The sequence below is a fragment of the Bubalus kerabau genome, chromosome 1 (assembly GCF_029407905.1).
Source record: "Bubalus kerabau isolate K-KA32 ecotype Philippines breed swamp buffalo chromosome 1, PCC_UOA_SB_1v2, whole genome shotgun sequence".
NCBI lineage: Eukaryota > Metazoa > Chordata > Mammalia > Artiodactyla > Bovidae > Bubalus > Bubalus kerabau.
Window position 1 is genome coordinate 92,953,352 of NC_073624.1, and position 15,167 is coordinate 92,968,518.

The window sequence follows — 15,167 nt, forward strand, 5'->3', positions numbered from 1 at the left end:
AAATATCAGGCAAGAGAGGTGATACCAGGGAAATGGCTGAGCAGAAAGCAGGAGGAATCTATCGGTCCAACTAGGCAAAGCTGTTTTGGCAGAATCTATCTGATTTTAACTGTCTTGAAATTCTGGCGTCTATTCAATGGTTCCATATTTCAAAGGAAATCTTGACCAGTAAATTCTTGGTGAGTGTGTGCTAAGTCGTTTCACTAGTGTCCGACTCTTTGTGACCCTATGGACTGTAGCCCACCAGGCTCCTCTGTCCATGGGATTCTCTAGGCAAGAATACTGGAGTGGGTTGCCATACCGCTTTCAGGGGATTTTCCCAACCCAGGGATCAAACCCACATCTCTTACATCTACCTGCATTGGCAGGCAGGTTCTTTACCACTAGCACTACCAATTTCATTCGATTGAAGCATTTAGCATAATAGTTCAGTCACTCCGTCATGTCCGACTCTTTGCAACTCCAAGGCCTGCAGCACTCCAGTCTTCCTTGTCCTTCACCAACACCCAGAGCTTGCTCAAACTCATGTCCACCAAGTCAGTGATGCCACCCTTCCATTTCATTGTCTGTCGTCCCCTTCTCCTTCTGCCTTCAACATTTCCCAGCATCAGGATCTTTTCCAATGAGTCAGTTCTTTGTATCAGGTTGCCAAAGTATTGGAGTTTCAGCTTCAGCATCAGTCCTTCCAATGAATATTCAGGACTGATTTCCTTTAGAATGGACTGGTTGGATCTCCTTGCAGTCCAAGGGACTCTCAAGAGTCTTCTCCAACACCACAGTTTAAAAGCATCAATTCTTCTGCGCTCAGCTTTCTTTATAGTCCAACTCTCATATACATACATGACTACTGGAAAAACCATAGCTTTGACTAGAGGGACATTTGTTGGCAAAGTAATGTCTCTATTTCTTTGCATTGATCACTGAGGAAGGCTTTCTTATATCTCCTTGGTATTCTTTGGAACTCTGCATTCAAATGGATATATCTTTTCTTTTCTCCTTCTTTAGCTTCTCTTCTTTTCTCAGGTATTTGTAAGACATGATAGCAGCTACTCATTTTTTACCCTCCACATCTGTGACAGAAGTGTTCCTAGAGCAGCTTAGAAGAGCCAGAGAGGGCAATAAGAACCTTATCCTCCAAATAAGAGAGATCTGTTATGATTGTGAATTGTTATTTCAAATCACAGAGGTGTAGACACAAAGGCCAGCTACCATTGTTGTAACCTCCACTGAGTGGAAGCAGCTTTCAGGGGATTTAGAGGCAATTTCAGGTTTTTCCCTCACTTTTCCTTTTTCTCCTTTTGGAAGCCAGACATTTAACGATTAGGAAATTGAATGCAATTGTATTTTCAAAGGAACTTAGAAAGTCATCAGGTTCAGTTCAGTCACTCAGTGGTGTCCGACTCTTGGCGACCCCATGGACGGAAGCGCGTCAGGCTTCCCTGTTCTTCACCATCTCCTGGAGCTTGCTCAAACTCATGTCCATTGAGTTGATTATGGCATCCAACCATCTCATCCTTTGTCGTCCCCTTCTCTTCCTGCCTTCAATCTTTCCCAGCATCAGGGTCTTTTCCAATGAGTCAGTTCTTTGCATCAGGTGGCCAAAATATTGGAGTTTCAGCTTCAGCATCAGGTCACCAAGCATGCCCATAAAAAGATGCAGGTTCAGAAAAGACCTGAAAGGACCTAAAAATTATATGTCAGGCTGATCCCTGGCACATAGTAAATACTATACAACTCTAAAAATAAGCAACAACCCTAGGAGAGAACAAGAATTTATTTCTAGACTGATCACAGTATAAGATTCGGATGTCCAATTTTCAATAAAAAATATCATAAAGCATACAATTAAATAGGAAAGCATGTCCCAGTCAAAAGAAAAAAAAAATTACAGAAACCATGGGGAAGAAATTAAGACATTATCAGACAAAAGCTGAGGATATTACCACTAGAACTGTATTATGAGGTATGCTAAAGGGAGTCCTTCAGGTTGAAATCAAAGTAATCAAAACTGCATGAAGAAATAAAAAATCTTTGATAAAAGCAAATACATGGGAAATTATAAAAGCTAGTATTGATGTAATTTTGGTTTATTATTTATTATTATCTGAAATGAAGTAAAATGGAAGTTGCTTAGTCGTGTCCAACTCTTTGTGACCCCATAGACTGTAGCCTGCCAGGCTCCTCTGTCCAAGGAATTCTCCATCCAGGCAAGAACACTGGAGTGGGTAGGTCCAGTTCTCTTCTCCAGGGGATCTTCCCAACCCAGGGACTGAACCCAGGTCTCCCACATTGCAGCAGATTCTTTACCTTCGGAGCCACCAGAGGAACCCTTATTATTATCTACATGATTTAAAATACAAATGCATTAAAAGAAAAAAGCAGTTACTGTTTTGGGGCACATGATGTAGGAAGACATAATTTGTAACATCAGAAACTGAAAGGAGTAGGGACAGAGCTATAGGGGCAGTGAGTAAGTGAAGTCACTCAGTCGTGTCCGACTCTTTGTGACCCCATGGACTGTAGCCTACCAGGCTCCTCTGTCCATGAGATTTTCCAGGCAAAGGTACTGGAGTGGGTTGCCATTTCCTCCTCCAGGGGAGCGTCCCAACCCAGGGATCGAACCCAGGCCTCCTGCATTGTAGGTAGACGCTTTACCGTCTGAGCCACCAGGGAAGTTAGAGGGGCAGAGTTGTATGCTATTAAAGTTTAACTGATATAAATTAAGTTTAAGAGTGTATAACTTTATAATGTTATGTGTAATTCCCATGATAAACACATATACTCAAAAGGAAATGAGAGGGGAATTAAAGCATTTCACTAAAAAAAAAATTTATAAAGCACAAAAGATGACAACAATGAAAGGAATGAAGGGGGAAAAGTTTTAATACAAATAGGAAACAAATAGCAAAAGCTAAACCCTCCTTATCAGTAATTACTTTAAATGTAAGTAGATTAAACCATCTTATCAAAAGTTAGGGATTGGCAGAATAAATTAAAAAAAGCCAATGATCCATGCCTTCTATAAGAGACTCACTATAGATCTAAAGACCCAAAGAGATTGAACATGAAAGGATAGAAAAAGATACCTGATGCTGGGAAAGACTGAAGGCAGGAGAAGGGGATGACAGAGGATGAGATGGTTGGATGGCATCACCGACACAATGGACATGGGTTTGGGTGGACTCCGGGAGTTGGTGATGGACAGGGAGGCCTGCAGTTCATGGGGTCACAAAGAGTTGGACATGACTGAGCGGCTGAACTGAATAACCAAAAGGTGGTTAGTTATATTACTATCAGACAAAATAGACTTTAAATTTTAAAAAAAAGATTACAAGATGGGGGAATGGATACATGCATATTTATGGCTGAGTCCCTTTGGTGTTTAGCTGAAACTGTTACAACATTGTTAACTGGTTATACCCTGCTGCTCCTGCTAAGTCGCTTCAGTCATGTCCAACCCTGTGCGACCCCAGAGACGGCAGCCCACCAGGCTCCCCCGTTCCTGGGATTCTCCAGGCAAGAACACTGGAGTGGGTTGCCATTTCCTTCTCCAATGCATGAAAGTGAAAAGTGAAAGTGAAGACGCTCAGTCGTGTCCGACTCTTAGCGACCCCATGGACTGCAGCCTACCAGGCTCCTCCGTCCATGGGATTTTTCCAGGCAAGAGTACTGGAGTGGGGTGCCATTGCCCTAATACAAAGTAAAAAAGTTTAAAAACAATTACAAGAGACTATAATGAAAGTTTCAATAGAGCAAGAAGATATAACAATTATAAACATGTATGCACCTAATAACAGATCAAAATATAAGAAGCAAAAATTAACAGACTTGAAGGGACAAACAGATAGTTCTACAAAAATAAGGCGAGATTTCACTTTTGGTAATGGATAGAACAACTAGATAAAAAATAAGTTAGGAAATAGAGGACTTGAACAACCAATAAATCATCTAGATGTATATAGAATACTCCATCAAACAAGAGTATTAAAAAAAAAGAAAAATAACAATATATGAATTTCTCAATGGCAGGTGGTACCTTCTCCAGGATAGACCATTTCCAGGCTAGGCCACAAAAGCTCAATATATTTATTTATTTGTTTTTGGCTCTGCTGGGTCTTCATTGCTTTGCACAGGCTTTCTCTAGCTGTGGAGAGCCAGGGCTATTCTTCGTTGTGGTGTGTGGGCTTCTCATTGGGGTGGCTTCTCTTGTTTTGGAGCCAGGCTCTAGGGCGAGCGGGCTTCAGCAGTTGTGGCCCACAGCCTAGGTAGCTGTGGCATGCTGGCTCAGTTGCTCCACAGCATGTGGAATCTTCCCGGATCAGGGATTGAAACCATGTTCCCTGCATTGGCAGGTGGATTCTTATCTGCTGTGCCACCAGGGAAGTACTCAGTATATTTAAGTATATATTACACAAAGTATCTTTTCCAACCACAATGAGATTGTTATGAATCAACCACAGAAGGAAAACTAGAAAATTCACAAATATGTGGAAACATATTCTTAAACAACAAGGGAGTCAAAGAAGGATTACAAAGGAAATTATAAAATACTTGGAGATGAAAATGAAATCACAACATACAAAAACTTATGGGATGTAACAAAAGCAGCGCTAAGAGGCAAATTTATAGGGATAAACATGAAAAAAAGAAGGTCTCAAGTCAACAACCTAACTTTATGCCTTGAAGGAACTAGAAAAAGAAAAACTAAACCCAGTTAGCAGAAGGAGGGATCAGAAAAATTAGAGCAGACGTAAATAAAGAGTATAGAAAATCAATGAAAGAAAAAGTTGACTCTTCTGCCCAAATCAACATAATTGACAAACTTTTAATTAGATTGATAAAGAAAAAAAGAGATTACTCAAATTATTAAATTCAGAAATCAGTGTGGGAACTTTACTTCTAATTCTACAGAAATAAACAGGATTAACAAAAACACAAATTTGAAAAGTTATCTGCACCCCAAGGTTCATAGCAACATTACTGACAATAGCCAAGATATTGATACAGTCTAAGGGTCCATCGCAGATGAATGGATAAAGAAGATGTACAGGACTTCCCTGGTGGTTCAGTGGATAAGAATCACCTGCCAATGCAGAGGACAAGGGTTGTATCCCTGGTCTGAGAAGGTTTCACATGCCCCAGGCAACTTAAGCCAGCACGGCTACCACTACTGAAGCCTGTGCGCCTAGAGCCTGTGCTCCACAAAAGAAGCCAGCACAATGAGAAGCCTGTACACTGCAAGGAAGAGCAGTCCGCCCATGCTTATTACAGCTAGAGAAAGCCCATGCACATCAGCAAAGCCCTAGCACTACCAAATAGAAGTAAATAATTTAAAAAACGAAGATGTACACACACATATACCATGGAATACTACTCAGTCATAAAAAAAGAATGAAAACTTGCCACTTGCAGTGAAGTGAATGGACTTGGATCTTTTCAAAGTGAAATAAGTCAGACAGAGAAAGATAAATACTGTATGATATTAGTTAAATGTGGAATCAAAAAAATACAACAAACTAGTGAATATAACAAAAAAGAAGCAGATTCTCAGTTATAAAGAACAAAGTAGTGGTTACCTGTGGGGAGAGGGAAGTGGCCAGGAGCAATATAGGAGTAGGGGATTAAAAGATACAAACTATTAGGTATAAAATAAGTTACAAGGATATATTGTGTAACATAGGGAATATAGTCAATATTTTATGATAACTATAAATGGAGTCCCTTTAAAAATTGTGAATCACAGGGTGGATGAATGAATTGGTGGGTGGGTAGATGGATGGATGAGTGAATGGGTGATGGGTGGGTTGGTGAAAAATAACTATGAATCACTATATTGTACACCCACATCTTATAAAATATTATACATCAACTGTACTTAAAGTAAAATTTTTTTCTAAAAAATATGAAGAACCGTATGCCACCAAATTGGTAACTTAGATGAAATAGAAAAATTCCTGAAAACACAAAACATATGAAAACTGAATAACAAAGAAATATAAAATCTGAATAGACCCATAATTAGGACAGAGAACAAAACAGAAATAAAAAACCTCACAATAAAGAAAAGCCCTAGACCAGATGGCTTCACTGGTGAATTCTAGCAAATTGGAGAGTTGATGGAGAAGGAAACAACCCACTCCAGTAATCTTGTCTGAAAAATCCCATGCACAGAGGAGCCTGGAGGGCTGTATTCCAAAGGGTCACAAAGAGTCAGACATGACTGAGCAACTAAGCATGAAGGGTTGATATGTCCCTGAGGTAGACCAGTAAAAGTGTATTGCTCACCTTGCCAACTGAAAGAAAACTGATTCTGCAATCACCATCTGCAGTGATTTTGGAGCCCAAAAAAATAAAGTCTGACACTGTTTCCACTATTTCCCCATCTATTTGCCATGAAGTGAGGGACCAGATGCCATGATCTTAGTTTTCTGAGTGCTGAGTTTTAAGCCAACTTTTTCACTCTCCTCTTTCACTTTCATCAAGAGGCTCTTTAGTTCTTCTTCACTTTCTGCCATAAGGGTGGTGTCATCTGCATATCTGAGGTTATTGATATTTCTCCCGGCAATCTTGATTCCAGCTTGTGCTTCTTCCAGCCCAGCGTTTCTCATGATGTACTCTGCATATAAGTTAAATAAGCAGGGTGACAATATACAGCCTTGACGTACTCCTTTTCCTATTTGGAACAAGTCTGTTGTTCCATGTTCAGTTCTAACTGTTGCTTCCTGACCTGCATACAGGTTTCACAAGAGGCAGGTCAGGTGGTCTGGTATGCCCATCTCTTTCAGAATTTTCCACAGTTTATTGTGATCTACACAGTCAAAGGCTTTGGCATAGTCAATAAAGCAGAAATAGATGTTTTTCTGGAACTCTCTTGCTTTTTCGATGATCCAGCGAATGTTGGCAATTTGATCTCTGCCTTTTCTAAAACCAGCTTGAACAGTGGGCCTTAGAAAGCATCACTACAAACAAAACTAGTGAAGGTGATGGAATTCCATTTGAGCTATTTCAAATCCTGAAAGATGATGCTGTGAAAATGCTTCACTCAATATGTCAGCAAATTTGGAAAACTCAGCAGTGGCCACAGGACTGGAAAAGGTCAGTTTTCATTCCAATCCCAAAGAAAGACAATGCTAAAGAATGCTCAAACTACCGCACAATTGTACTCATCTCACATGCTGGTAAGGTAATGCTCAAAATTCTTCAAGCCAGGCTTCAGCAATACGTGAACTGTGAACTTCCAGATGTTCAATTGAGGTCACCACCTGGTTAATTTTACAATGATCCACTGTCATTCTCGAAGGTCCATCTGTCTTCTGCACAGGCCAGATAGGCAAGTTGAATGAAGATGTGCTGGGAATTACCACTCCTGCATCTTTTTCTGATGATGGCATTTATTTCTGCCATTCCTCTAGAAATGCAGTATTGTTTTCAGTTTACTACCTTCCTAGGTAAAGGCAGTTCTAATGACTTCTACCTGGCCTTTCCCACTGTGATAACCCTCACTCCACAGTCAGAGAACCAATGTGGGGATTCTGCCAGTTGCTGAGTATGTCTTTTCCTTTTATGTATTCCAGAACTGGCAAAATAGCCACAGGATGGCTTCAGGGACCCATTGGGCCCACTGTGACATAGACCTGAGCTAAAACTCTACTGATCACATGACTTAAATAAATGCCTACACTCTGACTGGTAGATCACAATGATGTTCTTGATCTCCTAGAATTAGCATCTGTTCAGAGCCAGGATCCAGTAGTCCCCAAAAGGTTTCATTATTTCCTATTCTCTAATACACAGTCATCCTAGTAAAAGGCCAGGTCTCTTTGAAGAAGACTTGGAGAAGGATTAATAGCATGAATTTCTGACTGTGTCCTTCCTCAAAGGAACCCATTTGCTCCTTCTTTCAGGGGGTTCTGGGTCTGTAAACTGGCTTAAGTCTGAGAATTGATTGAGGAGCCATGACTCTCTGTTGTTATGTTTCAGATTAGACTTTGGTTCACTTGACCTAGAAATTTTCCACTTATGCAGATCAAGTAAGAGTTTAGTAAGTGAAAGTCACTCAGTCGTATCCAACTGTTTGCAACCCCATGGACTATACAGTCCATTGAATTCTCCAGGCCAGAATATTGGAATGGGTAACCGTTCCCTTCTCCAGGGAATCTTCCCAACCCAAGGATCCAGCCCAGGTTTCTCGAATTGCAGGTGGATTCTTTACCAGCTGAGTTACCAGGGAAGCCCAATTTTACTTTTAGTAGAAATACTACAATCAACTAGCCGATGCCATAGCTCTTCATAAGTCATACTATTCTGATTGGTGTCTGCCTGGACTCTGCTGTGCATTATGGTAACCATGCCCACTCAGCCTTTGGTGGTTGTATGTCCCCACTTGGCCCTTGCCACCTCAGGATCCAATTACTCCCAATGTTTTTAGATTTTCCAATTTCACTATAAGGTCTGGCCTACAGAAGAGTGATCACAGAGTTCTCCAAGGATGCCAAGGCTCCTCTTATAAAGTTATTTCTCACAGTTATGATGAAAGGTATGTCTTCTGGATGCTTCCAGGGTGGATGAATAGATCTTAAATCCACCTTAACATTCCAGTCTCTCTAATCCTTGTAATTATTCCCTACATTAAACCAAGACAAGTCTGGCATGTTTAACTTATTCACTGTGTGTGAGTAACTTTTTGGTCCATGTTTCAGCAAACCAACCAAACAAACTGTTAGAGCCTTTTCTAACTCACCAGGCTGCAACGTTAAATACTAAATCTTGCTTTAGTGAGTCCACATCAGTTAGCCTGATCCAACTTTATGTTTTTTAACATATATATATAATTTTTAAAAATTTATTTATTGACTGTGCTGCGTCTTCGTTGCTGTAAGGACTTTTCTCTAGTTGTGGCAAGTGGGGGCTACTCTCTAGTTGCATTGTTCAGGCTTCTCGTGGCAGTGTCTCCTCTTGTTGCTGAGACAGGCTCTAGGGTACTCAGGCTTCGGTAGTTGCGGCTGGGGGCTCAGTAGTCGCAGTTCCCCAGCTCTAGAGCACAGGCTCAATAATTGTGGCTCTCAGGCTTAGTCACTTGCAGTATGTGGGATCTTCTCGGTCCAGGGATCGAATTGGTGTCTCCTACATTGGCGGGCATATTCTTTATCACTAAACCACCCGTGTGTGCGTGTGTATACTTAGTCACTCAGTCGTGTCCAACTCTCTGAGACCCCATGGACCATGGCCTGCCAGGCTCCTTTTTCCATGGGATTCTCCAGGCAAGAATGCTGGAGTGGGCTGCCATTTCCTTCTCCAAAACCACCAGGGAAGCTCCAACTTTATGTTTCTTCTGTCACTATCCCACACCCACACCTTCAACATCCACTCCCATACATATTCCCTGGACTTCCATATGTAAAAATTAGAAAATTCAAGTAGATCTTTTGGAGTGTAGTGCACTTCCTCATGGGTCTCACTTAATACCTAATCTTCAGTGGCTTACTGGATTTTAATCTAGTTACAGGTCTAGAAACAAAGAGATGTTGTGGGAGTGGTTTCTGAGGAAGCAGCATCATCTTGCTTGGTACAACTGCCTCAGGAAAGGTCATTGTAGTTTCTTCAGGCAATACAGGGTTAATCCTCTGAGACAGGCGTGGAGCAGCCATTCTCATTGATGTTGGGTAAAGAGGCAGCTTCTCTGGCAAAGAAAACTCATCATTACTTAGAGCTTTCAATATTCCAAGCTTTAACAAAGTCTTTGCATACATCCCCATTCCTGTTTTCAGGATCCCAGTCCTTTTCAATATTCTCACTGTAACATGAGCCACCTAGTGACACTGGGAGCTCAACTTGTACTGCAATTCAGCAAGTCGGAGAATGAGTTTCTTGGTTTAATTTTTATCAGTTAGCTGGCGCTACCGTTCCTCAATAAATGAAAAATAAAATTACCATATGATGCAGCACTTCTACTCCTGAATATACAAAGAATTGACAGCAGACACTTAAACAGATATTTGTACTTCTTTGTTCATGGCAACATTATTCACAATGGCAGAGAGGTGGAAGCAACTCATGTGCCTAAAATATGATATATACATACAATGGAATATTATTTAGCTTTAAAAAGAAAAAATTCTAACACATGCTACAACAGAGATGAACTCTGAAGACACACTAAACAAAATAAATCAGGCACAAAAGGACAAATACTTTTTGATTTCACTTACATAACGTGTCTAGAGTAGGCAAATTCATAGAGACAGAAAGAAAAATGGCTTTTGCTAGGGTCTGGGGGAAAAGGGGAGTGGGTAGTTATTGTTTAATGGGTCAGAGTTTCTGTTTGGGGTGATGAAACATCACTCCAGGCTTTCCTGTCCTTCACTATATCCTGGAGTTTACTCAAACTCATGTCCATTGAGCTAATGATGCCACCCAACCATCTCATCCTCTGTCGCCCCTTTCTCATCTTGCCCTCAATCTTTCCTAGCATCAGGGTCTTTTCCGATGAGTTGGCTCTTCACATCAGGTGGCTAGAGTATTGGCGCTTCAGCTTCAGCATCAGTTCTTCCAATGAATGTTCAGGGTTCATTTTATGGTTACACAACACTATAAATGTATTTAATGCCAATTAATTGTACCATTAAAAATAGATAAAATCACAACTTTTGTTATGTATATTTTATCAGGATAAAAATTTAAAAATAGGTTAACTGCTTGTTTCAAACAAAAATAATTGGAAAGTAATAGACATTAAGTTTATAATACATGTAGAAGTATGATATAAATATCACATAGGCCAGGAGAGGAAAAAAGGAGAATACTGCTGCAAAGTTTATACACTGCTCAAAATTGGTGTAATACACTTTAAGGTAAATGGTGATAACCTAAATACATACACTATGAACCCCAAAGCAACCAATGAAAAGTGAAAGTATAGCTAGTAAACCAATAAAGGAAATAAAGTGGAATCATAAAATATATTCACTCTAAAAGAAGTCAGGAATAATAAAAGGAAACAAACAAAAAACATGGGACAAACAAAACAAATAGCAAGATGGTAAATTTAAACTTAACCATATTGATAATTGTATTAAATATAAATGGTCTAAACATCCAATTAAAAGGCAGAAATTGTCAGGTTGGATAAAAAAGAAACTCAGTTATATGCTTCTTGTAAGAAACCTATTTTAAAAATTATTTATTTATTTATTTATGGTTGTGCTGGGTCTTCATTGCTCTCAGGCTTTCTCTAGTTGTGGCAAGTGGAGGCTTCTCTCTAGTTATGGTACAGGGGCTTTTCATTGCAGTGGCTTCTCTTGTTGCAGAGCACAGGCTCTAGGCTCACAGGCTTCAGTAGTTGTGGCTCATGGGCTTAGTTGCTCTGAGGCACATTGGATCTACTGGGACCACAGATTGAACCCATGTCCCCTGCATTGGCAGGTAGATTCCTATACACTGTATCACCATGAAAGTCTATGTAAGAAATCTATTTTAAATATAGTAAGCCAAATATATTTAAAGTAAAAAAATAGAAGAAGGGAAAGGAGGACTTCTTGGAGGTTCAGGTAGAAGACTCCATGCTTCTACTTCAGGGGGACATGAGTTTGATCCCTGGTTAGGGAAATAAGATCCAACATGCTGCACAGTATGACCAAAAGAAAGAAAGTAAAAAGGAAAAGGACGGTAATACTCATCAAAGGAAAGCTACAGTGGCTATAACAAACAAAATTTGTTTGTTAAGTTACAAACAAACAAAGTTTGTTTGTTAAGTTACAAACAAAGTTTGTTTAAGTTACAGAGAAAAGTATATTGTGGTTTAGTTGCTAAGTCATGTTTGACACTTGAGACCCCAAGGACCATAGCCTGCCAAGCTCCTCTGTCCATGGGATTTCCCAGGCATACTGGAAAACATTCCCAGAATACTGGAGTGGGTTGCCATTTCCTTCTCCAGGGGATCTTCCCAACCCAGGAATTGAATCTGGGTCTCCTGCAGGCACATTCTTTACCAACTGAGCTACAAGGGAAGCCTGAAAAGTATATTACTAGAGATAAATAGGATCATTCCATGATACTAAAGTAGCCAATTCATTGAGAAAACATAGCAATTCTAAATGTTTCAGTTCAGTTCAGTTCAGTCGCTCAGTCCTGTCTGACTCTTTGTGACCCCATGAATTGCAGCACACCAGGCCTCCCTGTCCATCACCATCTCCCAGAGTTCACTCAAACTCATGTCCATTGAGTCGGTGATGCCATCCAGCCATCTCATCCTCTGTCGTCCCCTTCTCCTCCTGCCCCCAATCCCTCCCAGCATCAGAGTCTTTTCCATTGAGTCAACTCTTCGTATGAGGTGGCCAAAGTACTAAATGTTTAGTCACCTAATAATAAAGATTTAAAGTACATGGGGGAAATATGATAGACTATCAGAAGAAATAGAAAATTGCACAGTTATAGCCAAACATTTCTATATCCCTCTTTCAATAAGTGATAAAGTTGAGAAAAAAACAACTGATTTGAGGTAATTGTTATTTATATTCAATAACAGGATGAAAATTATATTCAATGGCATACATAACATTTACTAATATAGACCATATTCTGAGCCATAAAACAAATTTCAAGAAATTCACTAGGTTTCAGATCATATGAAATAAGGTCTCTGACCCCAGTGAAATTGAATTTGAAATAAATAAGAGCAAGAAATCTCTAAATATTTGGAAACTAAATAAATGACACTCTTCTAAATAACACATGGGTCAAAGAAAAAATTAAAAATGAAATTATAACATGTATAAAACTGAATGAAAATGAAAACACAGCATTTTCATTTGCAGAGGGGGAAATATATGGAACAAAACACTAAAAATGTTAACAAGCTGAAGCAACTAGAACCTGTGCTCCACAATAAGAGAAACCACTGCAATGAGAAGCCCATGTACCGCAATGAAGAGTAGCTCCTGCTCACTGCAACTAGAGAAAGCCCTGGCACAGCAACGAAGACTCAGCACAGTTAAAAACAAAACAAAATAAAACAAATGTTATCAAATCAGTGACCTCAGCTTGTCCTTAAAGAAACTAGAAAAAAAAAAAAAGAAGAGCAAATTATACGCAGAGCAAATAGTTTGTTCCAAAAGCGTAAGGTTGGCTTAACATTCACTCCTGAGAAAAATTAGACCTAAATAAATGGAGAGATATGCTACGATCAGGGGTCAGAAGAGTCAATATTGTTAAGATTTCAATTCTCCCCAAACTGATATACAAATTCAATACATTCCCAGTCAAAATACGAGTAGGCATTTTCCCTCCATTAAAATTTGACAGATTGATTCTAAATTTCCTATGGAAAAGCAAGGGAGAAAGTAGTATGAACAAAGACAATTTTTAGCTTACGAATGTTTAAGTATTGAGAGAAATGCCCAAGAAGAGGATAAAAAGTTAAAAGGCCGATGTGAGAGAAGTTGGGCACAACTGAAAAACTACAAAGTTGAGGAACTAAAACTATATGATTTCAAGAATTATGAAACTTCAGTAATCAAGACAGTGTGGTAGTGACATAAAGATACTTAAATAGTCAAGAGAACAGACTGGAGACTGTTAACTCACACATATATGGTCAATTGACTTTCAATAAAGGTGCAAATGCAATTTAATGGAGAAAGAGTAGTCTTTCCAACAAACAGAGCTAGAATAATTGTTTTTAAAAAAGAACTTCGATCCATATCTGATATGATATACAAAGATTAAAACAAAATGGATCATAGACCTAAATGTAAAATCTAACAGTATAAAACTCCTAGAAAAACACAAAAGAAAAAATGTACTGTCTTTGGATTTCTCTTGGCCAATAAACCCCTCTTCTATGAAGTGTTTAGGGGAAAGAAAAGGAGCTAGAAGTCAATTCACACACAATCACATTTCTTCTTGTAAATAACTATTTGATAAAAGCTCAGTAGAAAACAAATGAAAGCTATTGACTAAAATTAGATATCAATATTAGCTATAGAATGATTTTTTTATCACAATCACTCAACAACACATATGATTCATTTCTTAAAAAGCTTGATTAACTATGATATGAAATTGAAAGCGATTGATATAGAATTGGAGCTTATGGGGACTTCCCTGGTGATACAGTGGACAAGAATCCACCTGCCAATGCAAGGGACACGGGTTTGATCCCTGGTCTGGGAGATTCCACTTGCTGCAGAGCAACTAAGCCCATGAGCCACAGTTGCTGAGCCTGAGTTCTAGAGCCCATGAGCTGCAACTAATGTGCCCTTGTGCCATAGTTACTGAAAATCTGTGCTGCAAACACTGACGCCCCTGCACCTAGAGCCTGTGGTCTGCAACAAGAGAGGCCACCACAATGAGAAGCCTGTGCACTGAAATGAAGAGTAGCCCCCTCTCGCTGCAACTAGAGAGAGAGCCTGCATGCAGAAATGAAGACCTAGCACAACCAAAAATAATGAATAAATAAATCGTTAAAAAAAAAAAAATTGGAGCTTGTTATCCAGAGTCTGGATCTACGTGAGTGATCACACCATCGTGATTATCTGGGTCATGAAGATCTTTTTTGTACAGTTCTTCTGTGTATTCTTGCCACCTCTTCTTAATATCTTTTGCTTCTGTTAGGTCCATATCATTTCTATCTTTTATTGAGCCCATCTTTGCATGAAATGTCCCCTTGGTATCTCTAATTTTCTTGAAGAGATCTCTAGTCTTTCCTAATCTATTGTTTTCCTCTATTTCTTTGCACTGATCTCTGAGGAAGGCTATCTCTCCTTGCAATTCTTTGGAACTCTGCATTCAAATGGGTTTATCTTTCCTTTTCTCCTTTGCTTTTTGCTTCTCTTCTTTTCACAGCTATTTGTAAGGCCTCCTCAGACAGCCATTTTGCTTTTTTGCATTTCTTTTTCTTGGAGATGGTCTTGCTCCCTGTCTCCTGTACAATGTCACAAACCTCCGTCCATAGTTCATCAGGCACTCTGTCTATCAGATATAGGCCCTTAAATCTATTTCTCACTTCCACATAAGGGATTTGATTTAGGTCATACCTGAAAGGTCTAGTGGTTTTCTCCACTTTCTTCAATTTCAGTCTGAATTTGGCAATAAGGAGTTCATGATCTGAGCCACAGTCAGCTCCTGGTCTTGTTTTTGCTGACTGTATAGAGCTTCTCCATCTTTGGCTG

At 39.5% G+C, this 15,167-nt stretch overlaps 2 protein-coding genes across 2 annotated transcripts in view; one reads left to right on the forward strand and one right to left on the reverse strand.

Moving 5' to 3' along the window:
• The window catches only part of FAM186A (family with sequence similarity 186 member A), a 73,568-nt gene that overhangs the window by 55,335 nt on the left and 3,066 nt on the right, over positions 1-15,167 (reverse strand). The gene's annotated exons all lie outside the window — the stretch shown is intronic.
• Positions 12,382-15,167, forward strand: part of LARP4 (La ribonucleoprotein 4) — an 81,503-nt gene continuing 78,717 nt past the window's right edge. The window contains exon 1 of the mRNA XM_055583351.1: positions 12,382-12,385. The gene's annotated coding sequence lies outside the window, so the exon portion shown is untranslated. The remainder of the gene's footprint in view (positions 12,386-15,167) is intronic.